This window comes from Ceratotherium simum, chromosome 20 (assembly GCF_057802395.1).
Source record: "Ceratotherium simum simum isolate JZ-2026a chromosome 20, ASM5780239v1, whole genome shotgun sequence".
Classification (NCBI taxonomy): domain Eukaryota; kingdom Metazoa; phylum Chordata; class Mammalia; order Perissodactyla; family Rhinocerotidae; genus Ceratotherium; species Ceratotherium simum.
In genome coordinates, this window is record NC_141919.1 from 7,815,076 (window position 1) to 7,831,827 (window position 16,752).

Below are 16,752 nucleotides of genomic sequence, written 5' to 3' on the forward strand. Positions count from 1 at the left end.
GTAAACCCTCTCAAGTGGGAGGGAAAGGACCGGGTGTCTGCGGCCCAGACTGCTTCATCAGACTGAGCGAGGGAATGCAGACAGGCAAAGGGAGGAAATGACACAGGCTTCAGTTCAGCAGTTAACCACTAAATACTGAAGCTGTCAGGGTTACAACTATTAAATGACCAGCCAGCATGGGAGATGAAATAAATACATATACACCATCAACAAAAATGACATTCTTGTTTAAAAAGGTACAGAAATGCTAATAGGAATTTTAGTGAAAAGACAGAAAGTAGAAGGGGAAAAAATCATAAACTTTTCCATTGAAAAAGTAGCCATAGGTGTGATTCAAAAAACCAAAAAGGTACTGATAAACATAATTATAATTGTGCTCATCAGAAATTATGCTAAAGAGAGGTCCACTCCCTAAATCAAGATGAGTTTGGTCCTATGGGTTGTGGTCCAGCACAACTGCTCTGTAAAACTAAGGAGAAATTTAAAATGTTGCAGGGAGAGAGGGGATTTGGCAGAGAGAAGAAAGAGGGAGCAGCAGGGTGAGACACTGTATGGGTGGAGGGGACTAGATTTGAGAACCTTAGGGGCTGAACAGCCTAAGAGGGATGTTGGGAAAACAAGAATCACTAAAGATTTTTAAGTTGTTTGCCATGGGTCCATGGGTGTGCCATGCCCTTGTCTCCCTCTTTCTCATGCTTTCTGTTTGTTGGTACAGGCTACTCTGCTCTCTCATCTTTTTGGTGAATGTTGATTCTTTCGAGGAGATTTGGGGGGGTGGGGCTGCGGCTGAGTATATTTCTGGTTTCATACAGGTAAAAACACATTATGTATGAGAGGAAGCTGTAGTTGAGGGCAGAGTAGATCTTGGGGGTGTAAATCCCTGCGCATAGCAGACTTTCAAAGATGATGTGGGGTCCAAAGGGAGATTGCCAAGCAGTGAAAGGGTCTCAGGTAATATCTGGGTAACAGGTAGAATAAATAGAAAATTTCACCAAGGTAAATACATGGTATGGTGAACGGGTGGAGTTGGAAGGTGGGCTGGAAGTATCTAAAGGGTCCTTGGAGAGATGACATATCTGCTGGGCTGGATGGTGGGGGAAGGCTTGTGGGTTCATCTCTCCTGTGTCGTCCCCTCCCCTATCCTCAAGAACCTTTGGTGTCCGTGCTACAGCTCTGTGATGTGGGCCTGGAACTCTAGTCTAGAATGTACTCTTAATGTCCAGCTGCCTGAGGCAGCAATGCACTTCTGATGATGTGGACCATCCTCTTTGCCTGAGGAGCCTTACTGCACCATGGCTGAGCTCCAGCTCACCTTCCTAGGTATTCCCATCCTTGCCTTCCTGGGTGGGATGGTGCTCCTTCTCCTGTTGCTATGCTACCTAAAGAGGAATCCATGTTTGCCAATATTTTGGAAACAGAGAGACATCAATCAGGTAAGTAAACCTCAGAGATATTAAATTTTTTGTTTCAAATAGATGCATTCAATGCTATCAATTTCCCTCTAAGTACTACTTTTGTTGTATCTCACAAATTTTGATAAGTTGTATTTTAATTTTCATTTAGTTTAAAATATCTTTTTTCCCTGGAGGCTCCTTCCTTGACCCATGTGTTAGTAGTGGGTTGTTTAATCTCCAAACATTTTGGGATTTCCAGCTATCTTTCTGTAATTGATTTCTAATTTAATTCCATTATGATCTGAAAACATACTTTGTAGAATTTCTATTTTACATTTGTTAAAGTGTGTTTTGGAGCCCAGAATGTGGTCTATCTTAGTGCATGTTCCACGTAAGCTTGAGAAGAATGTGTATTCCGTTTTTGGATGAGGTATTCTACAAATGTCAATTAGATCAAGTTGATAGATGGTGTTGTTCAGGTCGACTATATCCATACTGATTTTCCGCCTGCTGAATCTGTCCATTTCTGACAGAGGGGTGCTGAAGTCTCCAACAATAACAGTGGATTCATCTATTTCTCCTCGCAGTTTTACCCGTTTTTGCCTCACATATTTTGAAACTCTGTTCTTAGATGTATACATGTTAAGAATTGTATGTCTTCTTGGAGCACTGACCCTTTTGTTGTTATGTAATGCCCCTCTTTATCGCTGATAATTTTCCTTGTTCTGAAGTCTGCTTTGTCTGAAATTAATACAGTTACTCCTGTTTTCTTTTGGTTATTGTTAGCATGGTACATTTTTCTCTGTCCCTTTACTTTTAATCTATCTGTATCTGTATATTTAAAGGGGGCGTTTTGTAGACAACATATAATTGGGTCTTGTTTTTTTATCCATTATGACAGTCTCTGTCTTTTAATTGGTGAATTTAGACCACTTACATTTAGCGGTTTTTTAAAATATAGTTGGATTAATATCTACAATGTCTGTAACTGTTTACTGTTCATTATACCTATTTTTTCTTTCTCCTTTCTGCCTTTTCTGGTTTTAAACATGCATTTTATATGATTCCATTTTGTCTCTTCTCTTAGCATATTGATTATTCATCTTTAAAAAGATATTTTAGTGGTTGCCCTAGAGTTTGTAATTTACAATTTACAACCAATATAAGTCCCTTGTAACATTGTTTTCATTTGTTTCACTTATCCATATACTATAATCATCTAATACTTTATCATTATTATTACTAGGTCAGTTAAGAATAAGAAAAATAAAAGTTTTATTGTACTTTCATTTATTCCTTCTCTTCCTTTCCTTTATGTAGATCTGAGTCATCATTTTCTTTTTCTCTGAATTTTTTTTAACACTTATTGAATGGCAGGTCTGCTGCTGCTGAATTCTCTAAGCTTTTATTTGTCTGAGAAAGTTTTTATTTCTTTATTTTTGAAGGATAATTCACTAGATATAAAAATCTAGGTTCACGTTTTCTCTTAGAACACTTTAAATATTCCACTCTCTTCTTGCTTGCATGGTTTATGATGAGAAGCACATAATTCTTATCCTTGTTCCTCTACATGCAGAGTGTTTATTTTCCACCGGATTCTTTCAAGATTTTATCTTTTGGTTTCCTACAGTTTGAATAGGACATGTCCAGGTGATAGAATTTTTTAGTATTTACCTTGTTTTCTTCTGAGCTTCCACAATCTACAGTTAATCTGTCATTAATTTTGGAAAATCTTTGGCCATTATTACTTTATTTCTTCTGCTCTGTTCTCTCTTTTTTCTCCTTCTGGTATTCCAATTACATGTATGTTACACATTTTGAAACTGTCTCACAGTTTTTGGATATTCTGGATTTGAAAATTTAAAAAAAAATTCTTATCCTCTTTACATTTCCGTTTGCAAAGTTTCTAGTGACATATATTCAAACTCATATGTTCTTTCCTTGGCCATATGCAATCTACAGATAAGCCGGTAACCAAAAGCATTGTTCATTTCTCTTACAGTGTTTTTGGTTTCTAACATTTCCTTTTGATTCTTTCTTAGAGTTTCCCTCTCTCTGCTTACATTCCTCCTCTGTTCTTGTGTGTTGTCTACTTTTGCCATTAGAACACTTAACATATTAATCATGGTTATTTTGGATTCAATGTATGATAATTACAAAATCTGTGTCACATCTGAAGGTGGATCTGATGTTTGCTTTGTCTGTGCAGACTGCTTTTTCTTGTCTTTTAGCATGCCTTGTAATTTTTTATTGAAAGCCAAACATGGTGTATTGGGTAATAGAAACTGAGGTAAACAGACCTTTAGTGTGAAATTTTATGTTAATCTGGCTAGGTGTTGGGCTGTGTTTAATACTTACTGTAGCTGTACACGTCAGATGCTTCAATGTCCTCGAGTGTCCTTGTTTTTGTCTTTCCTGGTGTCTTCAGGTTTCCCTAAATCTCCTCCTTAAATAGAGCCTATGCCTCGCAGCTCCTTCAGCTATGATCCTATGACTATACTGGACGCCTGTGGATGTGGTGGTAAGGTGATGGGGGAGGGGACATGATTAAATCTCAGTCTTTTAGGAGGCCTGTGTCCCTGGGATGTGATGTTCACAGCTGTTTCTATTTTTTTTCTTTTCACTCTTTAGATGAGATGGGAAGGCTGGAGGGGGCTGTAGTTGGGTAATTTCCCTTCTCCCATGTGGGATAAGGCTTGGTAATCTTTTCCCCTGCTAAGTGGGCTTCTGTTATGGAGAATACTCAGGGGATATTTCAATATGTTTTCAAAACAGTTATAGTCTCCCCACCCCCACTCTCCCCCACCAGAAACATCAGAGTTTCTTCATGGTTCTTCACTGTAAGAACCTGGTGGGGTTCCTGAAGGTAAAACCCACGAAGAGGTGGGGCCCCCTCCTAAGACAGTGACCCCAAAAGTTTCTCATTCTCTTGCTAGCCCCACAGGCATCCTCTAGGATTTGTCAAAGTGTCCTTTTACATGTTTCTACCAGTTTATGATTCCAGCACTTCTGCTCCAGGTAAGCTGATCTCAACAGTGAGTCTCTGCATTCACCTTCTCTGAAGATTTACGGTAGTGGTTTGCCCTGTGACCTCAGTTCTCTGATGGCTCCATGGAAAGTCACTGATTTTCAGTTTGTTCACTTTTTTGCTTCTTCTAAAGACTGGAGTGATGACTCCAAAGCTCTTTAACTGTCGGAACTGGAACCAGAAGTCATCCCTCAAAGAATGATTCAGAGAAGGAATCAAAGAATGATTACTTATTTTCCTATTCCTTGTCCCACATTTCCAAATGAGTTTAGTTGGGTCAGAGACGCACCTAAACAGGAAAGTCTGAGGAGAGGACAGAACATCACTCTTCTAGGGGAGGAGACCAGGCAGAACTAGGGGTTCAGGGAGGACTACGGTTTCCATCTGAAGGTCAAAGACTATCTGGTTGTGGTGGTGAGTTCTCAGATAAAATCCATAACACAATGATGCTGCAGACCTGGATTGGGTTATTTAGAGTTTGGGATCTGTGCAGGAGAACAGAGTTCCCAGCACTTGACCGTGAGTCACATTCCCATGTCAGGCATCACTCAACCAAGCCTCCCTTCATGTTGGGCAGATCAGGAGAGCAGGGCTGAGCCTCTGAGAGCCTCTGAGCAAAGGCCGGAGCCCGAGCTCTGTCCCAGGATACAGGGTCCTATCTGAGGGAGCACAGACATGACTGTTGGTCTGATTCTATGTCCTCCTTGAGTGGAGAACTTCTGAGAATATCAAGTGTGAACCTCATAGACAAAAATCCTTCTTTGAGTTTTTCTAAGAAGGAAAAATTGAAAATATTTTATCACCTTTAAAAATTAATTAAAGGAAGGAACACACAATTCTATTAATTAAAATAGACAGTCATATTATTCTTGGATAATGGATATCTGAGTTTCCTAGAGAGAGGAGGGAGAGAAATGAGCCCCAGCCTCTCATTCTTTTCTTTTTGTTCTCAGCGTCAGGGCAGAGTCAAGAGGAGAAGGAAAGGTGGAACAGAGAGGTTAGGGTTCTGCTTATTCCACCTGAGCTCTCCAAGGGTGACCCTTCCTGTCCTTTCCCTGAGGTCCTGGGCCCATGATCTCTGAGACTGTCAGTTGCTAGATACTGTCCCTCTCAGAAAACAGAGCCCTCAGAGGAGAGGCTCATGAGAAGGCAGTCAGAACCCGAGACACTTCTCAGATTCCTGCTCTGCCAGCCCCTGGGCATGAAGCAGTGATGGACCTGGGCAATGGGTGTCACCCAACAGGTGGTCATGTGAGACGTCAAGAGTCAGAACTTCTGTCTCCTGACCTTGTGAAAGTACTTTGACTTCCTGGATGATCAGACTCCTCTTTGAGGTAACCACTGACCTATGTTCCTCACGGGAAAGTCCATTGTGAACGATAAAACAACATACATTATGTGAGCTTTGTTATTATTATCATTAACCATGTGATCTTGAATCCTAATTCTTGGGGCTCTCCAAGTCCAATCTACCGAGCATACCAAAAAGGACATTCTACTCAGCCTCCCAAAAGATCTCTTGCTTCTATCTTCATCACTCTCCTGGTTTCCCAGGTTGGGCAGCTTGTCAGAGCGAAGCAGAGGAGGCAAGGAAGGTGCTTTCTCTTCTGCAAAGGCGACTAAACATTACCCTTCTTTCCTGTATCCCTCTTTTAGTAGAGTCTATGAATTTCTAGGGCCTCAGTGAAGCCTGAGATGGACGTGGGAGGGAAAACTCTCAGAGTCAAAATATGAAGCCTTGGAGAGAGGCAAACAAGGTATATTGTGATCTCAAGGAAGTGGGGGAATGTGAAAGCACAGTATGCATTGGGCACCCCTACCTCTGCCAGACCTGCCAGGGTCCCATATGTTTGTTCTGGTTCTGGCTGCAGCTTTGTACCTCCTGTCTCTCATAGCTCCTGGGCCGGCATCAGGATATCATCTGCTTTCTTAACTGTTATGTCCAGACCCCTTCTGCGAGGTGTGTAATAACACAACTGCTGAGGTCTATTAGCTGCCGTTCCCAGAGGCCCTGGGTGATGCTACTCCCTCTGTGGCCCCTTTGGCTTTCACAGCTTCTGTGACTGAGTCATCATTCACTCTGTCCTGTGCCTTCTCAGCAGACCCTCTAGGAGACCTAATACCAGCCCCTCTGCCTGAGCCTTCCTCACCAACACCCCCCTTCATTCTCTCACATAATCCAATGACCCCCTTAGCTGACTTTCTTTCACCCTCACAACTGGGTCACTCTATGCCACCAGAGCCTTTTCCTCACTCGTATTCCAAATTCCCAGGGGACCATTCCCCACCCCAACCCCTTACCTCTTTCCCTTCCCACCACATGACACTCAGCAGATCCTGTTCTCCAACCAGAGGCCACTCTGTCTCTGCATATCATCTTCTCTCTTCACCCCACCCTTTCCCAAGATATCAACCACTTACCAGATTTGTCCCAGACAATGAGTCCAACTGATTCACTGGCTTGTCATCACACACCATCAACCTGTCTGTTTCACCACTGCCACACTGCCCGTTAACTGTGACTGAATCTAAATCGATTTCCTTCTTATTGAAGCCTGTTCTGGAGAGCTCATCTCCAGATAGCCCTGGTGGGTTGTCCACTGGTGTCCCAACAATCAGAGACACTGACCATTCAAGCCTATCAACTTCAGAATTCTCTTGTCAGGCTCATGCCAAGAACATGTTCTTCCCCACATTATCACACTCTGATATTCAGTGAGAGCACGTTTCCCTCCATCTACCAGAGACCTGTCTCTGGGGAGACTCTGCTACCATGCACAGTGTGGCCAGTAGCCATTCTTTCTTTGGCCTTAACATCCAAGTACTCTTGGCGAGACAAATAAAAAAGGGAGTGGCTTTCCAGATTTTAGAGAAGAAAGAAAAGGAGGAGGGACTATTTTCAAAACAAATGTGGTCAGAAAGCCAAGATACATCTTCAGGGAATTCATTGCAGCCACTTGATATACAGGACACCACAGCCCCCAAAACTGGCTGGAACATCAAAGGCAAACCAGGGCAGCTGCGCATTTATCAGCAGCTGCTGTATGTCAAGCTCTTCTGGAGTCTTCCCTCTCTGCACTGTGAGTCCCCAGTGGCCACTCTCCTGGTCTCTAGCAGTAGTTCCCCACTAGAGTCTTGCTTTGTCTTATTCAATGGAGCCTGTAATGCTTCTGCAGTCAAAATGTGGGATCAAGAATCTCTACAACTTCCTCACTCTCACCCTCTTCCCCTCCCCAATGTACATCCTCAACCCTTGCCTCAAACCAAGCCCCAATCCCAGCCCTGACCTTTCACTCAGGTCCAGCCCCAGGCCCACCTTCAATCCCCACTCCTGATCCTACCATGTTCTTCTCCATCCCAGATTAAGGACTGTGAAGTGTCTTTCCATAGATCCCAGAATGAGTTAGACTCTCATATCTTGACTGAAAATCAACACCTGGAATGGCACGTGTTGCAGAAGCAACAGGAAAGTTTGTGGGGTTTAGTCCCTGTGTTCCAAAAATCTTAAGAAGCCATTTGTCCTCAAGCTCCCAGTCTTCTGTGGGTCAGCCAGTCATCCCACGCCTATGTACCGGTCTCCATCCTTCCTGGACATTTTCATATAGCCAGTGAACCCCAGGAGAAACTGGAGCTCCACGCTCGAAGGAGGCTAATCCCACACTAATCCCACACTGCTGCCTCCACATCTGTAGGAATCTAGAGTCTCTAGCACTGATGGAACCTCAGTGTAAATTCACAGAAACATCTCAGCAGAAAGGCAGACATGCCTCAAAGCCTCTGAGCTTCAGGGCCAGAGTAGTGAGGATCTAGCGGAGACTGAATTGAGTCTCCCAGGAAGCTTCCATGAGAGGATCCCAACAAAGTTTCACCTAAGGAAGGACAAGAGGAGGAATCTTGGGTATAGCCTAGAGAAGAGCCCAGAAGATAGCCCTCAAAGGGTCTCAGAATGCTACCTAGTGAAGGGTCTGAGGGCTGCCTTGGAGACAAAAAGTATCTGTGTGTGTCACTCAAGGAATCACTCAGGGAATGAATTCTTAAATGTCTCAGGAAAAGACATAGACCAGAACGAAAACGAAAACGAAATGAGAACCATTCTTAGACTACAGTTGAGCAAGAATTTTTGGCAGATCACCGTGGGGAGGATCGCTCAAGGAGTGTGTTGTTCATGGCCGGCCAAGGACAACCCATCCCCTCCTTCTGGGAGTTCCCAGACCAACACGGAGAACACAAATTCGAAAAACACAATGGTAGGAAGGGTGTACTGCCAGATGAGCACTCTAGAGCTTTCTTTTCTTGATCCCAACACCCGACTAGAAGCCTATATTACAAGGTTTCATGCGAGTCAGAGGTGGGGCCTACCCCTCAAGGTTCTTGAATCCATAAAATTCCGTATGTTGAGAGAAGCCAAAACATAGTCTCTTCCCCAATTTGACTTTCTCTCCTCAGCCACTCATTATTTCTGGAGTGGATTCCAAAGCTGAGTTTTCCAAGCCCCTTGAGGGAAGCTCTAAAAGTCTTCAGGGAAACAAGGTGAGAACAACAAATTCAGTCCCCATCCTGGATCGTCCTCTCTCTGCTACCTTATCCGTGGGCAACGAAGGACAAGGGCCCTGAAACCATCCCACTCTGATATCTACTATGAGCTTGCCGAGGACGTCCAGACAACTGAGCGTGGCAGACAGACTTTAGAGCCCCTCCCACACAGCATCATAGACAAACTGAGTCAGAGTGAGACTACTAGACAAGAGAGGCATCCCAGAGGTGCCCACAAGGCAAGCTGGGGCTGGACATGAGCCAAGGGATGTGAATGTGAGTTCCAGTGATGAGCAGAAATGATTCAGGGCCAAAGGATGGTGGAGAAAAAGTTAGAATGTTTTTTCGTGTCCAACGGGTGCAGGGAGATATTTAACAAGGCTGAGGAGCTGTGTGCTCTTAAATCACAATCCTGTGACATCTTGACAACCAGCAAGTTGGGAAGCTCCCAAATGGTAAATGTCAATATGAATGAAGTAGAAACTACTCTGACCACTGAATGTCCCTCACCAAAAATACCAGTTCTCCGAGATTCTAAACTATCAGACCTTAAAAAACAGCCCCTTAGTGAGTTAAAGTTTCAACTGGAGAGTGGGGAGCATAGCCAGGCTCAAGACATGTCCCTTATTTCAGAGAGCTTGCCTTCCAAGTCCTCCCTCAGTCCCAGAGCATCTCCAGTGGGGACAAGGAGCTTCCCAGGTGCTGCATGTCCACTTGGAGGACACCCGGATCAGCATGGAGCAGGAGCAGGAGCCCTGGGTCTCTGAACGAGTCTCATGGAAATGCAAGGATAAGAATTTCCCACCAGCTGCAAAGAGAGTGAGGCCTCTGGGCTCCAAAACAGGAGAATGTGAAAGTGAGGATTCAGGAGCTGGGACACCTAAAGCCAGAAAGAAGAGCCACTCTACTGAGGACAGAGAATTAGAGGGCACTTCCCTGTCTCTGTCACAGAATGAACAGTTTCCTCCTGAAAGTTAATTCAGAAAAAAGATGAGGCAATTTTTTTCAGTGGATCAATTCCAAGAGAAAAATCACAGGGCAGTAAAGTCCCCAGCAAAACCCAAGTTTATGTCAACCTTTGAGCAGCACCAAGACCCCGCTGCAAGTGCAGCTCTCCTTCTGAGCTGTGGGCCTCCTGAAGCTCATGAGCTCACGACAGCCACTGGGAAGATCCTAGAGGAGAAACTGGCATGTAGGCATGAACCTGAGGCCTTGGAGTTAAGTCAGCAGAAGCAGGAACTGCAGGCCCAGGTAGAGGCTGACAAGGGGCATCCCTCCAACTATGGGGCTCTCTCTGACCCACAGCAAGGGGAATGGGCAAGTACCAAGTCCCGCAGCCAAGATGCTGTCTCTGCTCACCAGAGTTGTCTTACAAGTGTTAGAACTGAGACAGGATCAGACATCTCCAGAGAGTTGTGGCCTTCAAGGACCAGCATTTATGCCAGAGTCAACCGGCTTCCCAGCCCTCCAGGGAGCCTGAGCCCCATCCAAGCCCCACCTGCATGCATTAGGTATGCCAGGTCCCTCTGGCCACCCACACCTGTGATGAAGGCACTGTGTTCAGAGATTTGACTCTTCTATTCAAAGAGAAAACGCTTCTCCAAGAATCCCAGAGAAAAATGTCCCCAAAGAAATTATTTAGTCCTTGTTGAGAAAGGCTCGCAGTTTTCATGATAAAACATCTTCCGATGGAGGACCTTTCTTTAGCACAACAGAGGATACTGATCCTCCTCAGTAAATGTTTCTGCTAACAGAGAGTGGTGTTCTCTGGGTGGTGCGCTGGGGGCATGGGTTTGGGGTATCCCGGGGCTTGTGCTCAGGGAAAGGAAGGAGGGAGATCAGCTCTGACTGATTTTCTCTTTTGGTTTCTACAAGATGACCAGCCCCTTGTAGAGAGCCTGACAGCGGCCTTCTCAGTTTTATCCTGGGTACTTTATTTGACCCTGTTTAGATGTCCTCTATTTAAAACACTTTATTTTTTCATAAAAAGTTTACTAAAAACTTCCAGGCCTTTTCAAAGAGAGAAAAACCCTTCAAGTCCAGAACTTGGCTCAACCTATCTTTTCATCTGCTCCCTCACTGTCCTGAACTATACACAGCTGCAGGGTGGGATGAGATCCTTTGGAATAATACAGCCAGAATTCCCCCTTGTTGCCTCAGAAAGTTTTAGAATTGGAAGCATGGGGGTGTTTAGGCCCTGAGGTGGGGGGTAGGGAGAAATCTTCCTCATGGATCTCTTGGTGAGGAATAAATGTCACCTGCTCCTAAGAGCCCTTCTCTCCCTCATGAAGTCTGGGGTGATCAGCCATGTCCCCGCCCTCCACTTGACCCTAATGAAAATGGGTAGCAGTTCACCCTCCCCCTTCCTCTACCATTCCTGGAGCAGTAGGGAGGACAGAACTTGAAGCTCTGAAAAGGCCCAGAGCTTCCCTAAAAACAGTGGCTTACTTTCATTTAGAAAAAGTTGCTGATTCCACAGTATCTCACAGGTGGGTGGTCAATGGGGGGTGTGTATGGATGGGTTTTGTGATTGTGGACACTGGAGTGGCCATGGCAGGGTCTAGGAACTGGCTGGGTCCAGCTGAAGAATCATTGTTATATGTGGGGAGTTAATCTGTCTGGAAGGCATATTTTGAGCTTGACAATGAGGTCTCCCTGCTTGTGAGGGCACCCTGATGAATGGGAAGAGCCACTCCTCAGGGAAACCTCAGGATGCCTAGCTTGATAGCACTATTGCAAGACCAACAGATCACCTGGCCATCATTTGTAGGAATGGGCATTGGGCAGCCACCCAGAATTTGGGGGAAAAGGAGACAGACAGCAAAGAAAATGTAAGGGTGGAGTGAGTGGGAAAGGAAGAAAAAAGTGAGGAGGGGAAGAATGACCTCATCATCACTCCTTGTGACTCTACCCTGGCCACCCACTCCACCCAACACTACCTAGACCTCACCTCCTGGAGACTGATCAGGGCTTGGTAGAGCAGAATGATACCACTGCAGCATAAGAGGACATGGGATAGTCTTTGAGCATGAAGACAGTATCTCCAGGAACGTTGTCAGGGAGGGTGTCCTCCTATTTGGTGCCTGCCTTCCCAACCACGCCACATCTCACACCAAGGTTACAGTAATTTAGGGGTGTGTTAGTTATCTACTGCTGTGTAATGGATACCCCAAAATTTCATAGCTTAAAAAAACACATATTTATTAACTCACAGTTTTTGTGGGTCAGGAATCCAGGCAAGGCCTACCTGGGTTCTCTGCTCCAGGGTCTCTCACAAGGCTGCAATTCAGGTGTCAGCTGGGGCTGGGGTCTCATCTGAAGGCTCGACTGGGCAGGACCCACTTCTGTGCTCACTTATATAGTTGTTGAGAGGATGCAGTTCCTCAAGGTCTGTTGGACTGAGATCCTCAATTCCTGGCTGGCTGTGGGCTGGAGTTGGCTGGAGGCCACCTCAGTTCCTTGTCGTGTGGGCCTCTCCACCATGGCAGCTTGCTTCATCAAAGCCAGGAGAGAGTCTGTTAGCAAGACAGAAGTTACAATCTTTTGTAAGCTAATAATGGAAATGACATCCCATCACATCACCTTTCCCTTATTCTATGAGTCAGAAGCAGATCACTAAGTCCAGCCTACACTCAAGGGGAGGGGTTTACACAAGGGTGTGAATATCAGGAGGTGGGGATCACTGGAACCTTCTTAGAAGTCTTCCTAACACCAGGGTTTCTTCTTGGACACCTCAGGTCACAGAAGCAAAAGTGGCGAAAGGTGCCAAGTGGCCTTGTCCTCATCCTTGTCCTCATCCATCTCCATGTCATCAAGGTCAAAGCTGTTTAACAGCTAAGTGGAGGGGGGGCTGGTAAGAAAACATCAAAGAGGGTGGAGCGTCCAAAGGAGGGAAAGGTGGCATGGAGGTAAAGGTAGTGTGGGGTTCTCATGAATGGGAGAGTGAAAGGAGCCTGTAGGACCACCTGACTCACCACTGCCAGTATTCAGACTTAGAGGGGAGGAACAATTAGGTGGAATATGGCTCACCCTGGCTCCACCACAGTCTCTGCACTCTGCTCTAGATCCTAGACCATAAGCCCAAAGAAGCAACCTTCAGCTTCTGTACAGATAGCCAGGCTTATAGAGGAAGCAAACCCTACAGGGTGCAAAGTTTAATTTCTGCTCTTATTAATATATGTAATAGAGCACATCCATCATTTCAAATTTGGTTCTCACAGCTTGAACATCAGAGAGAATGAGTCACACAATCGATGGCAAAGCCAGTACTAGGGAACTCAGAGTATGTCACTCTCACTCTGGGACGTTTTCCACGTACCCATGGTCCGAGAACTTCTAACCAGGAGAGATGGTGGCTTAAAGGGGCTGAGTTACTGGCTGGGGTCACGTAACAAGTCACACCTGGTGCCCAGATATTTGCTTCCATTCAGAGAAACACTGGAGGAGGCAATGAGACAGAATTTGCACACTCAGCACACCTAGGAAGTTGCCTGACCAAATGAGGTGGCAGCACCATCCAGGAGTGATCCCACACTCTTCTTCTAGTTCTAGGACGGTTTTCCTTTTTTCCCAGACTCCTGTTCCTATGGGAAAGCAAGACTGTCATTGAAAGAAGGAAAGTGTATTAGCTGAACAATGATTACAGAGATGAGGATCAATTTCTCTAGAAAAAGATTTCATGTGCTTTCATGTGCCCACGCCCAGGGACCACAGAGCTGTGCAATTTCAGGGGGGTCTCATTTACATATTTCCTAGTGCCTGAAGAACTGTCACTGACATAGAATGTAATGGGAATGGGCTACTGGAATTTTTACAACCTCCAGCCCACACCGCAAACCTAATGTCAAGGCAAACAAAATGTATGAATTGACTGGCACCTTGATGTGGTTTGGGCACAGGAACCCCAGATCCCAGCTTCAGGCATTGTGAATTTCTCTGCTGCCAGGTGCTGCCTAAGGGGATCAGCTTCCCTGAGGCAGCCTTCATGAGGATTAACACTGAGAAGTGTGCCCCAATCTGCAGTCACAATGAAGGGGCCCAGGCTATGAGAAGGGGCTCTTCTGTTGAGGCCTTTCTTCTAGAACTTCCATTGGTCCTGGATCAGAGCCTAAATTAGGCTGTTACTTTCCTGGGGTCACAAGGTCACGTTTGGTCTTCATTAGGGAGGCCAGTGGCAGCTCACAGACTTGTGGAAGCTGCCTCCTCATCTCTCCCAGGAGACGCAGGGTCTGTTCCTTCCTGCTAGGGGGCCAGCGGGTAGGAAAGGAATGGATTATTACACATGTTTAGCAATGCTTCACTGTGGGAGGGGGTTGGGCTGACAAGGACAAGACTGGGTACTTCTCTGCAGGGATTCTTGCCCAGCTTGAGGCAACTTTCATTTGAGGCAGGATAATTTACCAAGCTATTGATTGCTGTTTCTACTCCCTGCCAGAGGGGACTCCAGAAGGAATAAAAGTTAACTTTCCCCTTTTGTCTTACAGAAAGTTCTGGGCTTCTCGTCTCAGGCGTTCTTAATGGCTTTCATGTTTCCTGGCCCCAAACAGAAGTTGTGAGGCACCTGTTGTACAGTCCTGTCCAGACCCTCACGTGGGAGGAGAATTTAGCTGGGTGTCCCCAGGAGAGAGGAGACAGAGGTTGACACAAGTGCTGGGTTGAAAGAGAGAGAGTTGTCTAAAGGTAGCAGTGGCTCCAATGCCTAGAGAACAAGGATGTAGAGACGAGTCCCTTAAGTGGATACGTTCTGTGTGGAAGTCCTCTAGGAGACAGCACAATGTTTTACGGGATGAAGTGATGTCGCTGAGATGACTAATCAACAAGTCCCCTCATCTTGAGAGCCACAGCAGACACTGCATGGCTCACACTTGGCACAGAGGCTGTGCTGCCACTGGCCTTTTAATGGGCCAGATGGACTTGGACAATGAACATCTCAGTGGCAACCAAGATGGACTCAAGATCACAGGCTCTTTCCTACATATTTGTTTGACAGTGAACACTAAACTAAATAGCCAAAAGGCCCCCAGTAATGACTAATGTTGGATATCTTCCCGCCCTTTAAAATGGGCGCTTTGAGCCAGATTTAATTTAATTTAGAAAAATTAAGTACTGCTTGTTGTACTTCAGTGTTCTGGAACAAACTTATGCGTTTATGCACATTATCCTGTTTAATCTTTACAATCCTTTGGAGTAGGTTTCTTTATCCTCCTTTACAGAAGGGCACAAGCTGAAGGACAGAGAAGGTAATACATATTCAGTGTGCTAGCTCAGAACAGGGAACCGGGGTGGAGAGCCTCCTTATACTGGGAGGGATTCTTTGGATGTAAATGACAGCAAATACAAAGAGGATCTGTTGACTCAGGCACCTGAAAAAGTCTGGTAGTAAGGCTACCCTCAGGGAGGAGGGCGCTGCTGGGGCTCGGTTGATGCCATCAAGACTCCATTTCTATCCATTTCTTGGCTCTATATTCTGGACTGGCTTCATTGTAACACTTCCTGTCTGGCAAGTTCGTAGCTACATCTTCCAAGCTTCAAGTGCAGCTAAAATGGGTTGTCTCTCCCACTAGTCCCTTCAAACGTCCCACTGTGCCTTACTGTCTCCAGCTGGGTCACATGCCCATCCCTGACCAATCACTGTAGCCAAAAAGCATGGACCGATCTTTTTGGCCAAGCCTGAGTTATATACCCATCGTGATAGTAAGAGTGTCAGGACAGACAACTCCACTTGCACTTGGACTGAGAATGGGGTTAGTTCCCCAGAGGGCAATAGAAAGACTATTGTACGGAAGGTGAGTGAATGCCAGGTGCCAAAACAAAATCAAAACTAAAAACAAACCAGATGTCTACTACAGCCCACTCTCTCACTGCCCCATTTCTGCCCTTTTGTCCAGAGTCATACCACAGACTGAAGCTTAGAGTTGCTGGAAATGCCAATTCTGTGGAGACCTTGGGACAGGAAAGAGGCCCAGGAGAGGACCTTGAAGTCAGAGGAACCAGTCAGAGTCCCATACACCCATGTGGACAGACTAGCCAATAATCTGGCCTCTCACTGAATACCCCTCCTCATCTTAGAGCCCTTTACCTCCATTCCAGGTCAGTTATGGCCATATCCTAGAACATATCACCAGGAACGCTTGTGTATTCTGAAAAAAGACTGACATTCCACCCTTTATCCTCTCAGCTTCTGCCCTCCGCATGCCAATTCCTCAACCTATTCAGGAACTACAAGCCACTTTATACTTCTCCCTGTCCATCTGACAACCTTCTGTCTCCATTTCCTCCCTCTCCAAGGAAAACTTCATGGTCCATCATTAACCCCAAACCTACATAGCTCTGCTGTAAACAGTTTACCTCACTCTCCTTTCATCTGACCCACCTGGCAAAATCCAACTCTGCCTTTTTCAGACCTGCCTTGAATAAGGGGCTGATTCCTCTTGGATAAAATGACACAATTAAGTATGTTGGCGTCTCCATAAATTTCTCTTCTACAGCTACTGCTCAACTCCCACGTGGCCTGAGAATCTGGTCATTCCTCCTGTGTTACCATGAACGAGGAGCTCTTCTAAGCACTCAGGACACCCAGTGAAGGCAGCAAACAGAGCCCCTGGCTCAGCGGAGCTTTTGTGATTGTTTTCTCAGTGAACTCTCTTGCCCAAGTTCTCAGAACGATTCCACTTTCCTACAACTTCTCCACATTCCACACTCGTTGAGCACATGTGCTGGACCATCACAGGGGAATCAGAAGCCATCAGATGGGAACTGTTCATCACAAAAACCTCAAAACAACAAAACGAAAATGTG

General features: G+C 45.5%; 1 long non-coding RNA gene and 1 pseudogene across 7 annotated transcripts in view; one reads left to right on the top strand and one right to left on the bottom strand.

Moving 5' to 3' along the window:
* The window catches only part of LOC147914345 (uncharacterized), a 50,790-nt gene that overhangs the window by 7,414 nt on the left and 26,624 nt on the right, over positions 1-16,752 (bottom strand). For 5 of the 7 annotated variants that reach the window (XR_015555350.1, XR_015555351.1, XR_015555346.1 and 2 more), the window contains exons 7-8: positions 13,434-16,727; positions 12,203-12,470 (exon numbers count right to left, since the gene is read on the bottom strand). This is a non-coding gene — a long non-coding RNA (uncharacterized LOC147914345). The remainder of the gene's footprint in view (positions 1-12,202; positions 12,471-13,433; positions 16,728-16,752) is intronic. The other 2 variants (XR_015555348.1, XR_015555349.1) reach the window with 2 other exon arrangements.
* On the top strand, positions 1,293-10,607 carry LOC147914346 (spermatogenesis-associated protein 31D1-like; annotated as a pseudogene).